The sequence below is a fragment of the Selaginella moellendorffii genome, unplaced genomic scaffold (genome assembly GCF_000143415.4).
Source record: "Selaginella moellendorffii unplaced genomic scaffold, v1.0 SELMOscaffold_73, whole genome shotgun sequence".
Taxonomy (NCBI): domain Eukaryota; kingdom Viridiplantae; phylum Streptophyta; class Lycopodiopsida; order Selaginellales; family Selaginellaceae; genus Selaginella; species Selaginella moellendorffii.
Genome location: NW_003314334.1, coordinates 703,610 through 720,826, shown reverse-complemented (window position 1 = coordinate 720,826; position 17,217 = coordinate 703,610).

Below are 17,217 nucleotides of genomic sequence, written 5' to 3'. Positions count from 1 at the left end.
TTCATCCACAATACTAACTTGCTCCTTGAACTTAAAATCCGTTAACAGGGAAGAAAGAATAAGAGCTGGTTACAATCTACCTCTGAGCACACATCTAACTTCTCAAGGGGGCATAGTTACTGGGTAATAACAAATTTCCCTAGGATGCCATTATAAGACTTTTTAGCTTACTTTCTATCAAAACGTTGAGTTCTTGCTTCCCATTTAATGTTGAAAGCTTGCTAAATCCCCATCCAGGATAAACTGTGTTCCTGGTCCCCAGAGTTATTGCCTCAAATCTATCTAGCTCTTGACTCTAGAAAGATTTCAAAGTCAAATCTCAACTGCCAAATTGTCAGGATGCACTGAAAAGCTTTACCTCATAACACTTGTCTAGCATATGCTGTGCTATTAGTAAAATATTATTTTGATTTTTTAATATATTAAAAAATAAATTGGAATAGTATCAAAATAATGTGAGTGCTTGAAATATAGAAAGGGAATACATAAAATGTGCCTCTCAATTAACCCAAAAATCCTAACTTATATACAAGAGCGAATGGTCCGGATTGAAACCAATTCGACAGCTACCAAAATCCCACTACGCTAATATTAGCATACGGCATCGTAGCCGTACACTTGGCCCTCACATCATCCCCTCATCTCGGAATAATGGAAGACCATCAGGGTTCTCTTGTAGACAGGCCGGGATCTGGAGGAACGTTAGGAGGAGGCATCGGCGGATTTGTAGGTGGTATTAACTACTCATGATCCTTTGTATGAAACATTTCAACTGCTACACATGTACAACCTCTGGAGGATCGGCCTACTGGACATTATGCTGAACCTCATAAACTTGTGGTCCAACTTGCCACAACACTTGATATGGTCCTTTCTACTGTGCAAGGAGCCCCTTAGATAAACTATGTACCATAAGATAGAGAAAACATACTAACACCAAATCATCCACTTTGTATTCCGCAGGTGGACGGTGATGGGAGTTGTACCGCCATTGTTGTCCTACTTGTATGTGGCCTAAGTATTCGGCAGACTCCACTCGAACAAGTGGAAGAATGCTCGTCAAATACTAATCCCATGACCTAGCATCCGCAGCTCGTGGCAATCGCAAAGGTAAACCCAGCTTCGTTAGTAATATTGGATCATGACCATATAGAAGTTTATATGGTGAAGCACCAATAGAACTCTACACCCCTGTGACATATGCATACCGAATAGACGGCAAATAACCATCCCAATCCGAATGCTAAAAGTTCACATACTTTGCAATCATCCCTTTGAATGTCCGAACGAGCCGTTCCACCAGACCATATGATTGTGGATGATAAACACTCGTGAAAGTGTGGCATATCCCCAACCGAGACGTCAAAACATGAAATGCCTCAGCCATAAATGCGGGACCATTATCCAAAAGAATCCGCTTTGGACAAGAATGCTGGAGCACCACTCGATTAAGGAGGAAGTATTTAACAGCAGTTGCAGAGGCGCTAGCAAGAGCATCAACTTCCACCCAACAAGTCAAGTAGTTAAAAGCAATAATAACATACTCATTGCTAGCAGTTAACTGTGGAAAAGGTCACATAAGATCAAACGCCACCAACTCAAATGGACGGGAAATTGCAATTGACTCCAACTGTCCTTCTGCAGCTCGAGGGGGAGTATTACGAGCTTGGCACCAAATGCAACTATACACATACCGAATAATATCACGTTGCATCTCCGGCTAATAGAAAGACCTGTGTAGCTTCTTGGTTACACAACGATGTCCCATATGCCCACTTAGAATAGGAGAATCATGGTAGGCATGGAGAAACTGTGGAATAAAGATAGAAGGCACCACCATCCGTAAATGATCATCATGATCCATCCTCATAAAATAAAGAAGGCCGTCTTCAAGGCGATATTAAGAATGTAAATGCCGGAAAGGCAAGTCATTAGTAAGTGATGTAGGATTCTTAAACCCATCTCGAAGCCTTTGAATCCACGGCTCAATATTTTGAGCCTTGCGAACCTCATGAAGAGAAGGTAAATCTTGCTCTGCGCCTTGTGGACACTGAATGTCAAGTACAACAACCGCCGACAGCACAGAATCCTCGTCTAGAAAATCCACAAAGGCTGGAACAACAGGCTCGTCAGAAACATGAGAAGAGAATGGAGAAGGAAGAGGAGCTCAAGAAAGGGCATCAGCATCAGCCATAGAACTCCCTAAGCGATGAACAACATCAAAATCATATATCTGAAGTTTCAAAGCCCATCGAGTAGTACGACCAACCAAGTTCTTCTGCTTCAATAATGAAGTAACAGCAACATGATCATCTTCAAGTAACGTCCAAGAACCATGTAAATATGTATGAAGTTTTTCGAAACCCCAAACTGTTGCTAAACACTCTTTCTCTGTAGTAGAGTAGTTCATTTCCGCTGGTTGTAATGTACGGCTTATATACGCAATGGGATGGCGCTGACTAAGCACACTTGAGCTCTCTTGCATCAACACACCTCCAAAACCAATGTCAGAAGCATCCATGTGCAAAATAAAAGGTTGAGTGTAGTTAGGATATACCAAAACCGAAGAAGTTGTTAACAACTCTTTGAGATCCCCAAACGCCTGCTCACAATCCAGAGACTAAATGAAAAATGATGTTGATGACTTCAGCAATGCTCGCAATGGTGCAGTAAGATCAGAAAGATGATCCACAAAACGACCGAGATACTGCACCTTGCCCAAGAAGCGCTGCACATCATTCACACATTTCGGAGTAGGGAACTTTAGAACAGCCACAAGTTTGTCAAGATCAACTTACAAACCCTCACGAGAAATACGGTACCTAAGATAAGTTGTATCCTTGGACCCAAACACGCACTTCAACCGCTTCAGCTTTAAACCAATATCGCGTAGCCAATCCAACGCTTTACAAACATCACGAACGTGCTCCTCCCACGTCTCCTCCGAGTGGATCAAGACATCATGAATGAAGTCAGTAGTCACTTTCGGCATATCGCAAAGAACCTTGTCCATTATCTTCTGGAAAGTTGCTAGAGTATTATTCAAACCAAACGGCATCACCAAGAACTTATACAAACCAAATGGTGTATGAAAGGCAATCTTAGGAATATCTTCTTCGGCCATCAATACTTGCCAGTACCCAGAAGCAAGATCTAGCTTGGTGAACCAACGACTTCGCCCCAGACAATCCAAGAAATCAGCAGTGTGAGGAAGAGGGTACACATTTGGGATAGTCACTTCGTTTAACGGACGATAGTCAATGTAGAAATGAATACTCCCATTAGGCTTCGTCACAAGATGAGGTTCACATGCCCAAGGACTCCGCAACTTCCAAATAACACCCTTCTCCAACATCTCCTTGACATTTGCACGTAAAATCCGAATCTCCTTGGGTGACTAACGACGAACAGGAACCTTGATTGGACGAGCATCCCCGATTGGAATTGGATGACGTGTGGCAATTTTGGCCCCAGATGATAGATCAAATTCAAAGAGATCAAAATACTCCTTCATGAGCTGGTCTACCGCTGCAACACAAAGATCGTTGGAGGGATTGGAAAAAGGAAGAGAAAAACAAGATGGAAATATAGGAGGAAATAGTGGGGGAATAAAAGTAATGGAAGCAAAGGTAAAAATAGAGGGATAAAGAAAAGGAATGGATGAAATATAAGAAAGTATGAGACAAGGGGGAGAAGCCTCAAAATCACACTTTGACAATATAAACTTTTGGAAGTAATTACATGGCATGATTGCGCTACAATCAATCCATACCAAGAATGAGGTCAAAAGCTTGACTCGGCACCACCCACAATGACTGCAACTCAAGCTCGAGATCGCTCATACGCACAACTAGGTCCACCTCATCTAGTGCACATGCATGTGTACGGCTGTTGCTATAAAGAATGTAAACTGGTTCCGCCATACGACACAAGTGTAGACAGCAATGTGTGGCAACAGGTCGAGCAATAGAAGATAAACTCGAACCTGTATCAATCAACACGGAGAGAATAATAGGAGATCTCTTGTTATAAAAACGAGCTTGGAAAGTAAACATTGGATGAACCGGTGCCGAGTGAACCCCTTGATGATACTCCCGAAAGAAAGATGGAGGGGTCCCTGACTTATTCACGCAATGTCCCTCCGTTACTCGTGTGACTCTTCGTTTCCCGAATGTATCTCGGTGTCCAAACCATTCACTGCAGCAGCACCAACGGGACGTTGCTGACGCCAAGGTCTCCACCCAGGAAATGGAGGTTACCAATCCGAAAACCGCCGACAATGCCGATAAGTATGACCAACTTTATCACACGCCCAGCAGCGAACATCATGGCCACGACCACGTCCTCGACCTTGTCCTTGGACTCGAGCAGCAGCAGCATCAACCTCCATTGGAACAAGACCATCAAAGGAAGTGAAGCTGAAGGACGTGCAGCGAGAAGTGGAAGAGGCGACATCTCATAACGTTGTGCCAAGCGAAGAGCATCGTCAAGGGTGGTGGGAGCAAGTGCATGCACAAGTCCAACAAGATCTTGACGAAGTGCTGGCCACAACATTCTTAGCTTGATCCGCTCCGACATATTTGGCTCCGCACGAAGTAAAAAACTTCGGAAACGAATGCCAAATTGCATCATCGACTCAGAGGGCCTTGGCAAAGACGATGCAATTGTTGGAAGGCATCATCACAGCCATCGGCATGTCTGAAGGCACGTTTGAAGACGTTTGGGAGAACACTCCAATCCTCACGAGTGGTTGTGCGCAGACTATTGTACCATTGCAACACCGTCCCTTGGAGACATGTGGGAAACTCATGCAAACGTCGAGCATCATCCCAAGAATGATATGTGGCAATCACTATGAAGTGATCAAACCAATGGTACACATCATCCCCAGGATTCCCGTGAAAGAACTCTAGCCAAACGTGAGGGTTAGCACCAAAAACAAGATGAGTTGTACCACGTGCCGTGAATACTGCCATCAACTGAGTTTGGTTGTTCAATTGCAAATGCATAACATCAAGCAATTGTACCAACTACTGCTCCAAAGTCAAAGGAGGAGATTGTTGATCTGCCATGAAGACAGACGAAGAAAGAGCAAAAAGAAGAGAAACGACAAAAAGCGAGAAGGAAATGGGAGATCTAGACAATGCAAAAAGCTAGATCTAAACCAAAATCCCAAATTCAAGCACTCCTCAGGGACAATCAAAGCTGCCCTTCACTTCCACCAATGTGAGTGCTTGGAATATAGAAAGGGAATACAGAAAATGTGCCTCTCAATTAGCCCAAAAACCTTAGCTTATATACAAGAGTGAGTGGTTTAGATTGAAACCAATCCGACGGCTACTAAAATCCTACTACGCTAATAATAATATACGGCATCGTAGCTATACACTTGGCCCTCACAATAATAAATATTGTATTCCATTTTGAAAGAAGAATTGAGGGAATTATGCAAAAAAATGCTAGATTAATACAAAATCTAATCTTGTAAATTTGATAATATAAATATCTAGAATAAAATATATTCCTAAGCATAAGTAAGAATAAATATTTATTAATAAAATATAAAATACAAATTAATATTTGGAAATATAAATATATGTTGAAAAATACCTGACCCAGCAAAAAGTATAAATGAATTTTCTATTATTAATAATATGTTATATAAAAATTATATTTTTACTTGGGATAAACTTAACTTAAGATTTTATCAAACAAAAGAGAATAATTACTGCAAGACATTACTTAATTATGCATTTTACTTAGAATATAAAATAATAAGTTTTTATGAACATTAATATATTACTACTTGTGAGGGCCAAGTGTATGGCTATGATGCCATATACTAATATTAGCGTAACGGGATTTTGGTAGCCGTCAGATTAGTTTCAATCCGGACCGCTCGCTCTTTGTCGCGAATGTGACTTTGGGTATCGAAAGTTAGGCTAGTCCTTTCGGATATTCTTTCCTTACTGCCACGACGGCAGGAAGTCGGTATTGTTGGACCCGTTATCAGTTTCCCACTTGAGCTAGTTGAGAAACTGGTCAATGACCATGCACTTATATTAGATAAACATAAGGTAGAAACCCTATGTGTTTGTTGTTGAGCATACTCGGGCTGGTTTGAGAAACTTGAGTCATTGGCTTGCACTTGCTAGTATCAAGAACCCCCGCGATATTAAGATTGGTCCCTCAATATTCGCTAGATGATAGTTTACCGTGTTTGCCAAACACCCTCGCTATCATGCCCTTTGTGTTAGTCTCATTTTGGTCCCAAATGCTAATTATGGAAAGTGTCTAGATTTGCTTATTTGGCATATCTACGGAATGTAGAGATTGGTCTAAACACAATGGTGTTCGTCCCGTGTCTAAATTTGCATTCTAGCACCATTCCATATTTAGTAAGTTTTAAGCTTGTCCCAGAGACTAACTCTTGATACTAAGGGAGGCTTGGGGTGAAAGCCTAAAGCATGTGTTCCTCAAGTGGGGGGGGGTAGGGGACTCCAAATATATAGTAGGGATAGTAGGTAGGTTGGGCATGACCAACCAAACCTAAGGCATAGTCTAGCTCCCGCTTACGTGCCTATCCTTGTTCTACATCCAGCTTGGGTCTAAGCCCAAGCTCCACACCATACTAGCTGGTGGAGTACCCATGTCCTCACGTTAGGCCACCGATATGCTGAAATAACACTAGACTCCATATGGCTCCGTTTTACGTGCTAGTCCTGGCATTGGGATGTTGGTTGCTCTAGGACTATTCCAAGTTGCTCCGGGCTTCTATCCCTTTGCTCCTTGGGCTTTATGTTCGGGAGTTGCTCCGTGGTTCGGTTCCATCACTGCTTAGCTCCATGCTTGGGAGTTTGGCACCATTCCTTTATTCAATGGCCCAAGGCCCTGAACCTCGAGTTCCGCACCACATTCCTTTGGACACGTGGCATGTGACACATGGCATCTGTCATGTAGCACAAAGAGGGTTTAGGTTCCGCTTTGTGGTGTTATCCTATGGTAAATCACCATAGGATAAAGGGTCAAAACCACGTGCGCTACACTCTTGTATATAAGCTAGGTTTTTTGGGCTAATTGATATATATATTTTCTATATTCCCTTTCTATATTCCAAGCACTCACATTGGTGGAGGTGAGGGGCAGCTTTGATTGTCCCTGAGGAGTGCTTGAATTTGGGATTTTGGTTTAAATCTAGCTTTTGCATCGTCTAAATTTAGCTTTTTCCATTCCCTTTCTTTTATTCTTCCCTTTCAGTATTTTAGTTTAGATCTAACTCTTTGCATTGTCTAGATTTACCATTTCCTTGTAGCTTTTTATCATTTTTCTTTTTTTGCTCTTTCTTTTCCATTCATCTTCATAGTAGATCAACAATCTCCTCCTTTGACTCTTGTAGTACACGTGGTTTTTACCTTTTATCCTATGGTGATTTACCATAGGATAACACCATGAAGCGGAACCTAAACCTTCCATGTGCCATGTGTTATATGCCACATGTCACATGCCATGTGTCCAAAGGACAGTGGTGTGGAACCCGAGTTTCGAGGCCTTGGGCCACTGAACAAAGGAACAATGCTAAACTCCCAAGCATGGAGCCAGGGAATGATGGAATTGAACCATAGAGCAACTCCTGAGCATACAGCCCAAGAAGCAAAGGGACAGAAGCCCGGAGCAACTTAGAATAGTCCTAGAGCAACTAGCATCCCAATGCCAGGACTAGCACGTAAAATAGAGCCATATGGAATCTGGTGCTATTTCAGCATACCGGTGGCCTAATGCGAGGACATGGGTACTCCACCAGCTAGCATGGTGTGGAGCTTGGGCTTAAACCCAAGCCAGATGCAGAACAAGGACAAGCACACAAGCGGGAGCTAGACGATGCCTCAGGTTAGTTAGCCATGCCCAACCTATCCACTATCCCTACTATACATTTGGAACCCCCATATCCCCCCCCCTTCAGGAACACATACTTTGGGCTTTCACCTCAAGCCTCCCTTAGTACCAAGAGTTATTCTCTGGGACAAGCTAGAAACTTACTAAATATGGAATGACGTTAGATTGTGAATTTGGACACGGGATGAACACCATTGTATTCAGGTCAATCTCTACATTCCGTAGATATGCCAAATGAGCAAATCTAAATACTTTCCATAAATAGCATTTAGGACTGAAATGAGACTAACACAAAGGGCATGATAGTGAGAGTGTTTGGCAGACACGGTAAGCTATCATCTAGTGATATTGAGGGACCAAGCTCAAGATCACGAGGGTTCTTGATACTAGCAACTGCAAGCCAATGACAGGAGTTTCTCAAACTAGGCCGAGTATGCTCAGCGAAAAACACATAAGAGTTCTTACCTTATGTTTATCCTATATAAGTGCACGGTCAATGACCAGTTTCTCAACTAGCTCAAGTGGGAACTGATAACGGGTCTAGCAATACCGACCTCCTGCCATCGTGGTAGTAAGGAAAGAATATCCAAAAGGACTAACCGACAGGTAACTATTGATACCCGAAGTCACATTTGCGACAACTCTGGAGCAGCAGTTGGTACAATTGCTTGATGCTATGCGCTTACAATTGAACAACCAAACTCAGTTGATGGTGGCATTCACGGCACGTGGTACAACTCCTCCTGCTCTTGGTGCCAATCCTCGTGTTCAGCCGGAGTTCTTTTGCAAGATCTACAAAGCAAGATCTACCTTCTCTTGATGAGGTTTGTGATGCTCAAAAGATTGAGCCATAGATTCAAAGGCTTCGAGATGGGTTTGAGAATTTTGCATCACTTGCTGATGACTTGCCTTTCCGGCATTTACATTCTTAATATCACCTTGAAAACGGCCTTCTTTATTTTATGGAGATGGATCATGATGATCATTTACGGATGGTGGTGCCTTCTCTCTTTATTCTGCAGTTTCTCCATGCCTACCATGATTCTCCTATTCTAAGTGGGCATATGGGACATCGTCGTGTAACCAAGAAGCTACGCAAGTCTTTCTATTAACCGGAGATGCAACGTAATATTATCCGGTATGTGCATAGCTGCGTTTGGTGCCAAGCTCGTAATACTCCCCCTTGGGCTGCGGAAGGACAGTTGGAGTCAATTGCAATTTCCCGTCCATTTGAGTTGGTGGCGTTTGATCTTATGGGACCTTTTCCACAGTCAACTGCTAGCAATGAGTATGTTATTATTGCTTCTAACTACTTGACTTGTTGGGTAGAAGTTGGTGCTCTTGCTAGCGCCTCTGCAACTACTATTGGATACTTCCTCCTCAATCGAGTGGTGTTCCAGCATTCTTGTCCAAAGTGGATTCTTTTGGATAATAGTCCCGCATTTATGGCTGAGGCATTTCATGTTTTGACGTCTCGGTTGGGGATACGCCACACTTTCACGAGTGTTTATCATCCACAATCAGATAGTATGGTGGAACGACTCGTTCGGACATTCAAGGGGATGATTGCGAAGTATGTGAACTTTCAGCATTCGGATTGGGATGGTTATTTGCTGTCTCTTCGGTATGCATATGTCACAGGGGTGCAGAGTTCTATTGGTGCTTCACCATATAAACTCTTATATGGTCGTGATCCAATATTACCAACGGAGCTGGGTTTACCTTCGCGATTGCCACGAGCTGCCGATGCTAGATTGTGGGATCAATATTAGACGAGCATTCTTCCACTTGTCCGAGCGGAGTCTACTGAACACTTCGGCCGCATACAAGTAGGACAACAACAGTGGTACAACTCCCATCACGTCCACCTATAGAGTACAAAGTGGATGATTTCGTGTTAGTCCATTTTCCCCATTTTACAGTATGTGGTTTATCTAAGGGGCTCCTTGCACAGTGGAAAGGACCATATCGGGTGTTGCGGCAAGTTGGACCACAAGTTTATGAGGTTTGGCATGACATCTAGCAAGCCGATCCTCCAGAGATTGTGCATGTGGAGCGGTTGAAATGCTTCATACAAAGGGATCAGGAGCAATTAATACCACCTATAGATCCGCTGATGCCTCCTCCTAACGTTCCTCCAGATCCCGGCCTATCTACAAGAGAACCCTGATGGTCTTCCATTATTCTGAGAGGAGGGGATAATGTGAGGGCCAATTGTATGGCTACGATGCTGTATACTAAATATTAGCATAGTGGGATTTTGGTAGCCATCGGATTGGTTTCAATTTGGACCACTCACTCTTGTATATAAGCTAAGGTTTTTGGGCTAATTGAGATGCACATTTTCTGTATTCCCTTTCTATATTCCAAGAACTCACAACAGTATTTTAAATTTTTTTTCCTAATTGCAAATATAAGTTATTAGTACATGATTCTATGGAATATAATATTTGAATTTATAGTTTCTATAACATATATATGTACAAATAATTATTTTCTTGACTGAATCTGGGTATATGAGTGCTTGGAATATGGAAAGGGAATACAGAAAATGTGAATATCAATTAGCCCAAAAACTCTAGCTTATATACAAGAGCGAGTGGTCTGAATTGAAACCAATCCGATGGCTACTAAAATCCCATGACACTAATATTAGTATATGGCATCGTAGCCGTACACTTGGCCCTCACATCATCCCCTCCTCTCGGAATAATGAAAGACCATCAAGGTTCTTTTGTAGACAGGCCGAGATCTGGAGGAATGTCAAGTGGAGGCATTGGTGGATTTGTAGGTGGTATTAACTGCTCATGATCCCTTTGTATGAAGCATTTCAACTGCTACACATGCACAAACTCCGGAGGATTGGCTTGCTGGATGTCATGCCGAACCTCATAAACTTGTGGTCCAACTTGCCGCAACACCCGATACGGTCCTTTCCACTGTGCAAGGAGCCCCTTAGATAAACCACGTACCGTAAAATGGGGAAAATGGACTAACACGAAATCATCCACTTTGTACTCTGTAGATGGACGTGATGGGAGTTGTACCACTGTTGTTGTCCTACTTGTATGCGGCCTAAGTGTTCGGTAGACTCTGCTCGGACAAGTGGAAGAATGTTTGTCAAATACTGATCCCATAACTTAGCATTCGTAGCTCGTGGCAATCACAAAGGTAAACCCAGCTCCGTTAGTAATATTGGATCATGACCATATAAGAGTTTATATGGTGAAGCATCAATAGAACTCTGCACCCCTGTGACATATGCATACCGAAGAGACGGCAAATAACCATCCCAATTCGAATGCTAAAAGTTCACATACTTCGCAATCATCCCCTTGAATGTCCGAACGAGCCGTTCCACCAGACTGTCTGATTGTGGATAATAAACACTCGTGAAAGTGTGGCGTATCCCCAACCGAGACATCAAAACATGAAATGCCTCAGCCATAAATGTGGGACTATTATCCAAAAGAATCCGCTCTAGACAAAAATGCTGGAACACCACTCGATTGAGGAAGAAGTATTCAATAGCAGTTGCAGAGGCACTAGCAAAAGCACCAACTTCCACCCAACAAGTCAAGTAGTCAGAAGCAATAATAACATACTTATTGCCAGTAGTTGACCGTGGAAAAGGTCCCATAAGATCAAACGCCACCAACTCAAATAGACGGGAAATTGCAATTGACTCCAACTGTCCTTCCGCAGCTCGAGGGGGAGTATTACGAGCTTGGCACCAAATGCAGCTACGCACATACCGGATAATATTACGTTGCATCTCCGGTCAATAGAAAGACCTATAGCTTCTCGGTTACACGACGATGTCCTATATGCCCACCTAGAACAGAAGAATCATGGTAGGCATGGAGAAACCGCGGAATAAAGATAGAAGGCACCACCATCCGTAAATGATCATTAGGATCTGTCCCCACAAAATAATGAAGGCCATCTTCAAAGCGATATTGAGAATGTAAATGCGGAAAAGGCAAGTCATCAGCAAGTGATGCAGGATTCTCAAACACATCTCGACAATCTTTTGAGCCTCGCGAACCTCATGAAGAGAAGGTAAATCTTGCTCTGTGCCTTGTGGACACTGAACGTCAAGTATAGCAACCGCCGACAGCACAGAATCCTCGTCTAGAAAATCCATAGAGGTTGGAACAACAGGCTCATCAGAAACATGAGAAGAGAATAGAGAAGGAAGAGGAGCTCGAGAAAGGGCATCAGCATCAGCCATAGAACTCCCTAAGCGATGAACAACATCAAAATCATATATTTGAAGTTTCAAAGCCCATCGAGTAGTACGACCAACCAGGTTCTTCCACTTCAATAATGAAGTAATAGCAACATGATCACCTTCAAGTAACGTCTGAGAACCATGTAGATATGCATGAAGTTTTTCGAAACCCCAAACTATTGCTAAACACTCCTTCTCTGTCATAGAGTAGTTCATTTCCGCTAGTTGTAATGTACGGCTTATATACGCAATAGGATGGCGCTGACCAGGTACACTCAAGCTCTCTTGCATCAACACACCTCCAAGACCACTGTCAGAAGCATCCACGCGCAAAATAAAAGGTCGAGTGTAGTTAGGATATGCCAAAACCGAAAGAGTCGTCAACAGCTCTTTGAGATCCCTAAACACCCGCTCATAATCCGAAGATCAGATGAAAGATGATGTTGATGACTTCAGCAATGCTCGCAACAATGTAGTGCGATCAGAAAAATGATCCACAAAATGACTGAGATACTGCACCTTGCCCAAGAAGCACTGCACATCATTCACACACTTCGGAGTAGGGAACTTTAGAACAGCCACAAGTTTGTCAGGATCAACCTGCAAACCCTCGCGAGAAATACGGTACCCAAGATAAGTTGTATCCTTGGACCCAAACATGCACTTCAACCATTTCAACTTTAAACCAACATCACGTAGCCGATCCAAAGCTTTACAAACATCACGAACGTGCTCCTTCCACGTTCCCTCCGAGTGGATCAAGACATCATCAATGAAGTCAGTAGTCACCTCTGGCATATCACAAAGAACCTCGTCCATCATCCGCTGGAAAGTTGCTGGAGAATTGTTCAAACCAAACGGCATCACCAAGAACTTGTACAAACCAAATGGTGTATGAAAGGCAATCTTAGGAATATCTTCTTCGGCCATCGGTACTTGCCAGTACCCAGAAGCAAGATCTAGCTTGGTGAACTAACGACTTTGCCCCAGACGATCTAAGAAATCAGCAGTGTGAGGAAGAGGGTACACATCTGGGATCGTCACTTTGTTTAACGGACGATAATCGATGCAGAAACAAATATTCCCATCAGGCTTCATCACAAGATGAGGTTCACATGCCCAAGGACTCCGCGACTTCCAAATAACACCCTTCTCCAACATCTCCTTGACATTTGCATGTAAAATCCAGATCTCCTTGGGTAACCGATGACGAATGGGAACCTTGATTGGACGAGCATCCCTGGTTGGAATTGGATGACATGTGGCAATCTTGGCCCTAGAAGATAGGTCAAATTCAAAGAGATCAAAATACTCCTTCATGAGCTGGTCCACTATTGCAACACAAAGATCATTGGAGGGATTGGAAAAAATAAGAGCAAAACAAGATGGAAACATAGGAGGAAATAGTGGGGGAACAAAAGTAACGGAAGCAGAGGTAGAAATAGAGGGATAAAGAGGTACAGAAGTAAGAGGAATGGATGAAATATAAGGAAGTATGAGACAAGGGGGAAAAGCCTCAAAATCACATTTGGCATGATTGCGCTACAACCAATCTATACCAAGAATGAGGTCAAAAGCTTGACTCGGCACCACCCGCAATGACTGCAACTCAAGCTCAAGATCGCCCACACACACAACTAGGTCCACCTCATCTAGTGCACATGCATGTGTACGGCCGTTGCCATAAAGAATGAAAACTGGTTCCGCCGCACGACACAAGTGTAGACAGCAATGTATGGCAACAGATCGAGCAATAGAAGATAAACTCGAACCTGTATCAATCAACACGGAGAGAATAATAGGAGATCTCTTGTTATAAAAACGAGTTTGGAAAGTAAACACTGGATGAACCGGTGCCGAGTGAACCCCTTGATGATACTCCTAAAAGAAAGATGGAGGGGTCACTAACTTATTCACGCAAGGTCTTTCCGTTACTCGTGGGACTCCTCGTTTCCCAGATGTATCTTGGTGTCCAAACCGTCCACTACAGCAGCACCAACGGGACGTTGTTGATGCCAAGGTCTCCACCCAAGAAATGGAGGTTGCCAATTCGGAAACCGCCAACAATGCCAATAAGTATGACCAACTTCATCACATGCCCAATAGCGAACATCACGGCCACAACCACGTCCTCGACCTTGTCCTTGGACTCGAGCAGCAGCAGCATCAACCTCCATTGGAACAGGACCATCACCCAAAGGAAGTGAAGTTGAAGGACGTGTAGTGAGAAGTGGAAGAGGCGACGTTTCATAACATTGTGCCAAGCAAAGAGCATTGTCAAGGGTGGCAGGAGCAAGTGCATGCACAAGTCCAACAAGATCTTGACGAAGTGCTGGCCACAACATTCCTAGCTTGATCCGCTCCGACATATTTGGTTCCGCACGAAGCAAAAGACTTCAGAAACAAACGCCAAATTGCATCACCGACTCAGAGGGCCCTTGGCAAAGATGATGCAATTGTTGGAAGGCATCATCACAGTCGTCGGCATGTCTGAAGGCGCGTTTGAAGACTTCTGGGAGAACACTCCAATCCTCACGAGTGGTTGTGCGCAGACCATTGTACCATTGCAATGCCGTCCCTTGGAGACACATGGGAAACTCACGCAAATGTCGAGCATCATCCCAAGAATGATATGTGGCAATCACCGTGAAGTGATCAAACCAATGATACACATCATCCTCAGGATTCCCGCAAAAGAACTCTAGCCAAACGCGAAGATTAGCACCAAGAGCAGGAGGAGTTGTACCACGTGCCATGAACGCCGCCATCAACTAAGTTTAGTTGTTCAATTGCAACACATAGCATCAAGAAATTGTACAAACTACTGCTCTAGAATCAAAGGAGGAGATTGCTGATCTACCATGAAGATGGACGAAGAAAGAGCAAAAAGAAGAGAAATGACAAAAAGCGAGAAGGAAATGGGAGATCTAGACAATACAAAAAGCTAGATCTAAACTAAAATCCTAAAAGGGAAGAATAAAAGAAAGGAAATGGAAAAAAACTAGATCTAAACGATGCAAAACCAAAATCCCAAATTTAAGCACTCCTTAGAGACAATCAAAGTTGCCCCTCACCAATATGAGTGCTTGGAATATAGAAAAAAATGTGTATATTAATTAGCCCAAAAACCCTAACTTATATACAAGAAAGAATGGTTTGGATTGAAACCAATCCGACAACTACCAAAATCCCACTACCCTAATAATAATATACGGCATCGTAGTCGTACACTTGACCCTCACAGACTATTAAATTGTGGTAGCATTTTACTTATTTATTGTGACTTAGTCTTTATATCACAAGAAAATTGCCCAAATGGTCTTTATTGTCAAAGAGATTGCAATGCATTAAACCCTAGTTGAGGTTTTATGATGGATTTACTGGCTTATGCAAAAATTAGGCCAAAATTCTTTGCAATTCAATTGTTTTGTTCACTCACCATATATATTCAGTGGGATATATTATTGAAGGTAATATTACACTATCATAAAATATTATTCCATTATTGGAATTCGTTGATTGAGCCAGAAGCCATGCCACGATCCTCAACCGAAGCTTTTCCCCATGATACTAACATACGAGGAACCTTTGCATTGCATTCTGGAACAAAGTTGAGGCCATGGAAATTCGGAGTCACAGAACGATGGAAAGCAGCATCCACAGCTTACAATTGGACTATTACAAGGGATGTGCTGGGAGGTGAAGAAGACTTATTACCTCATAAAAGTAAGGATAGTGGCGCTTTATGGCGCTGAGATATGGGGCCAGGAAGGAGTAGGACAAAGTCGAGGCTGTGCAACGAAGTTTCATTTGGGAAGAATTCAGCATCAACCTTATGCCATATGTGATCATGGAAACAGGCCTCTTTTCCCTACAAATACTCGCCTGGCGGCACACAATCATCTACATCTGAAAGAGCAGAAGTTGGCAGTCACAGGACAGCAACTCGACCAATCACAGACAGGCTGCTGGTGGCATGACATGAAACAGGACCAAAAGAGTCGGTCTGAATCTCAACATCACAGAACGATTCCATGAAGATCTTGAATTCTGGACACACATCGTGCTAATAAGATGGATCCAAGCCCAGAAGAACCACTCAAAATACAAGCTCTATGTGGAGGAGATCAACCCAAACGAACAGGTGGGAACGGCTCTTTATGATCAGCTCTTTCCCTGGCGACAGAAACTCCTTGCACGTTACAGAACAGGTGATCATAGACTACTCGTGGAACTAGGACGAAGAACAAGACCAGCAAAGATTCCGCGACATCTACAGCTTTGCCCAGTGTGTGGCATGTCCGTCGAGACAGTAACACATACGGTCAAGGAATGCTCAGGATACGATGAGTTCCGACTCAGGCCGATCCCATGGGATATGCCTGTAGCTAACATCCTTGGGACACCTGAAAACGCAGCGGAGATAACCAGGTTCCTGGAATAGATGGAGGTCCAGAGGCAAACACTTGTCAATGAAAGCATACACGTGTTGTTGGAGCTGGAAAATGAAAGGAAACAACAGAACAGATGACACCAAACTTGCAGGGCCATACTCCAATCACCACAAACAAGCAACACAACAGATGGGAGTGGGAACAATGATAAATGGGCAACAATCCGTGGCAGAAGAGGCAGCAGGCTCCCAGCAGCGACATCCAGATCACCATGTCTGGAAGGAATGGCATCGAGTTGATGAACTCCTTCGTTCTTCATGAAGCAATAGCGCTCTCTCCTCGGCACCATCTCAAAGTCTCGGCTGATTGAGACGAAGTGCTCCCAGCCCTTGGCAATGGCTGCACGAAGTTAAAACGCTCCGGAACGTCACCTTGTCCAGCTTGACGCCCTCGAGATTCATAAGATGGAAGACTTCCACTGCTCGATCGTAGTGCCCGTCGTCCCAAGCTGAGCATCTTCATGCTCTTAATCACACTCCTGGTGGTGCCGAGATCGCCCAAATTGACGTAAACTTTCATGAGAGCTGTCCAGCAGACGATGGTCTTGTGTGGGATCTCGTGGAAGAACCTCACGGCCCCGTCAAAGTGCCCATTCTCGGCATACGCGAGAAGCAGCTCCACGAGACTAGATTCTTC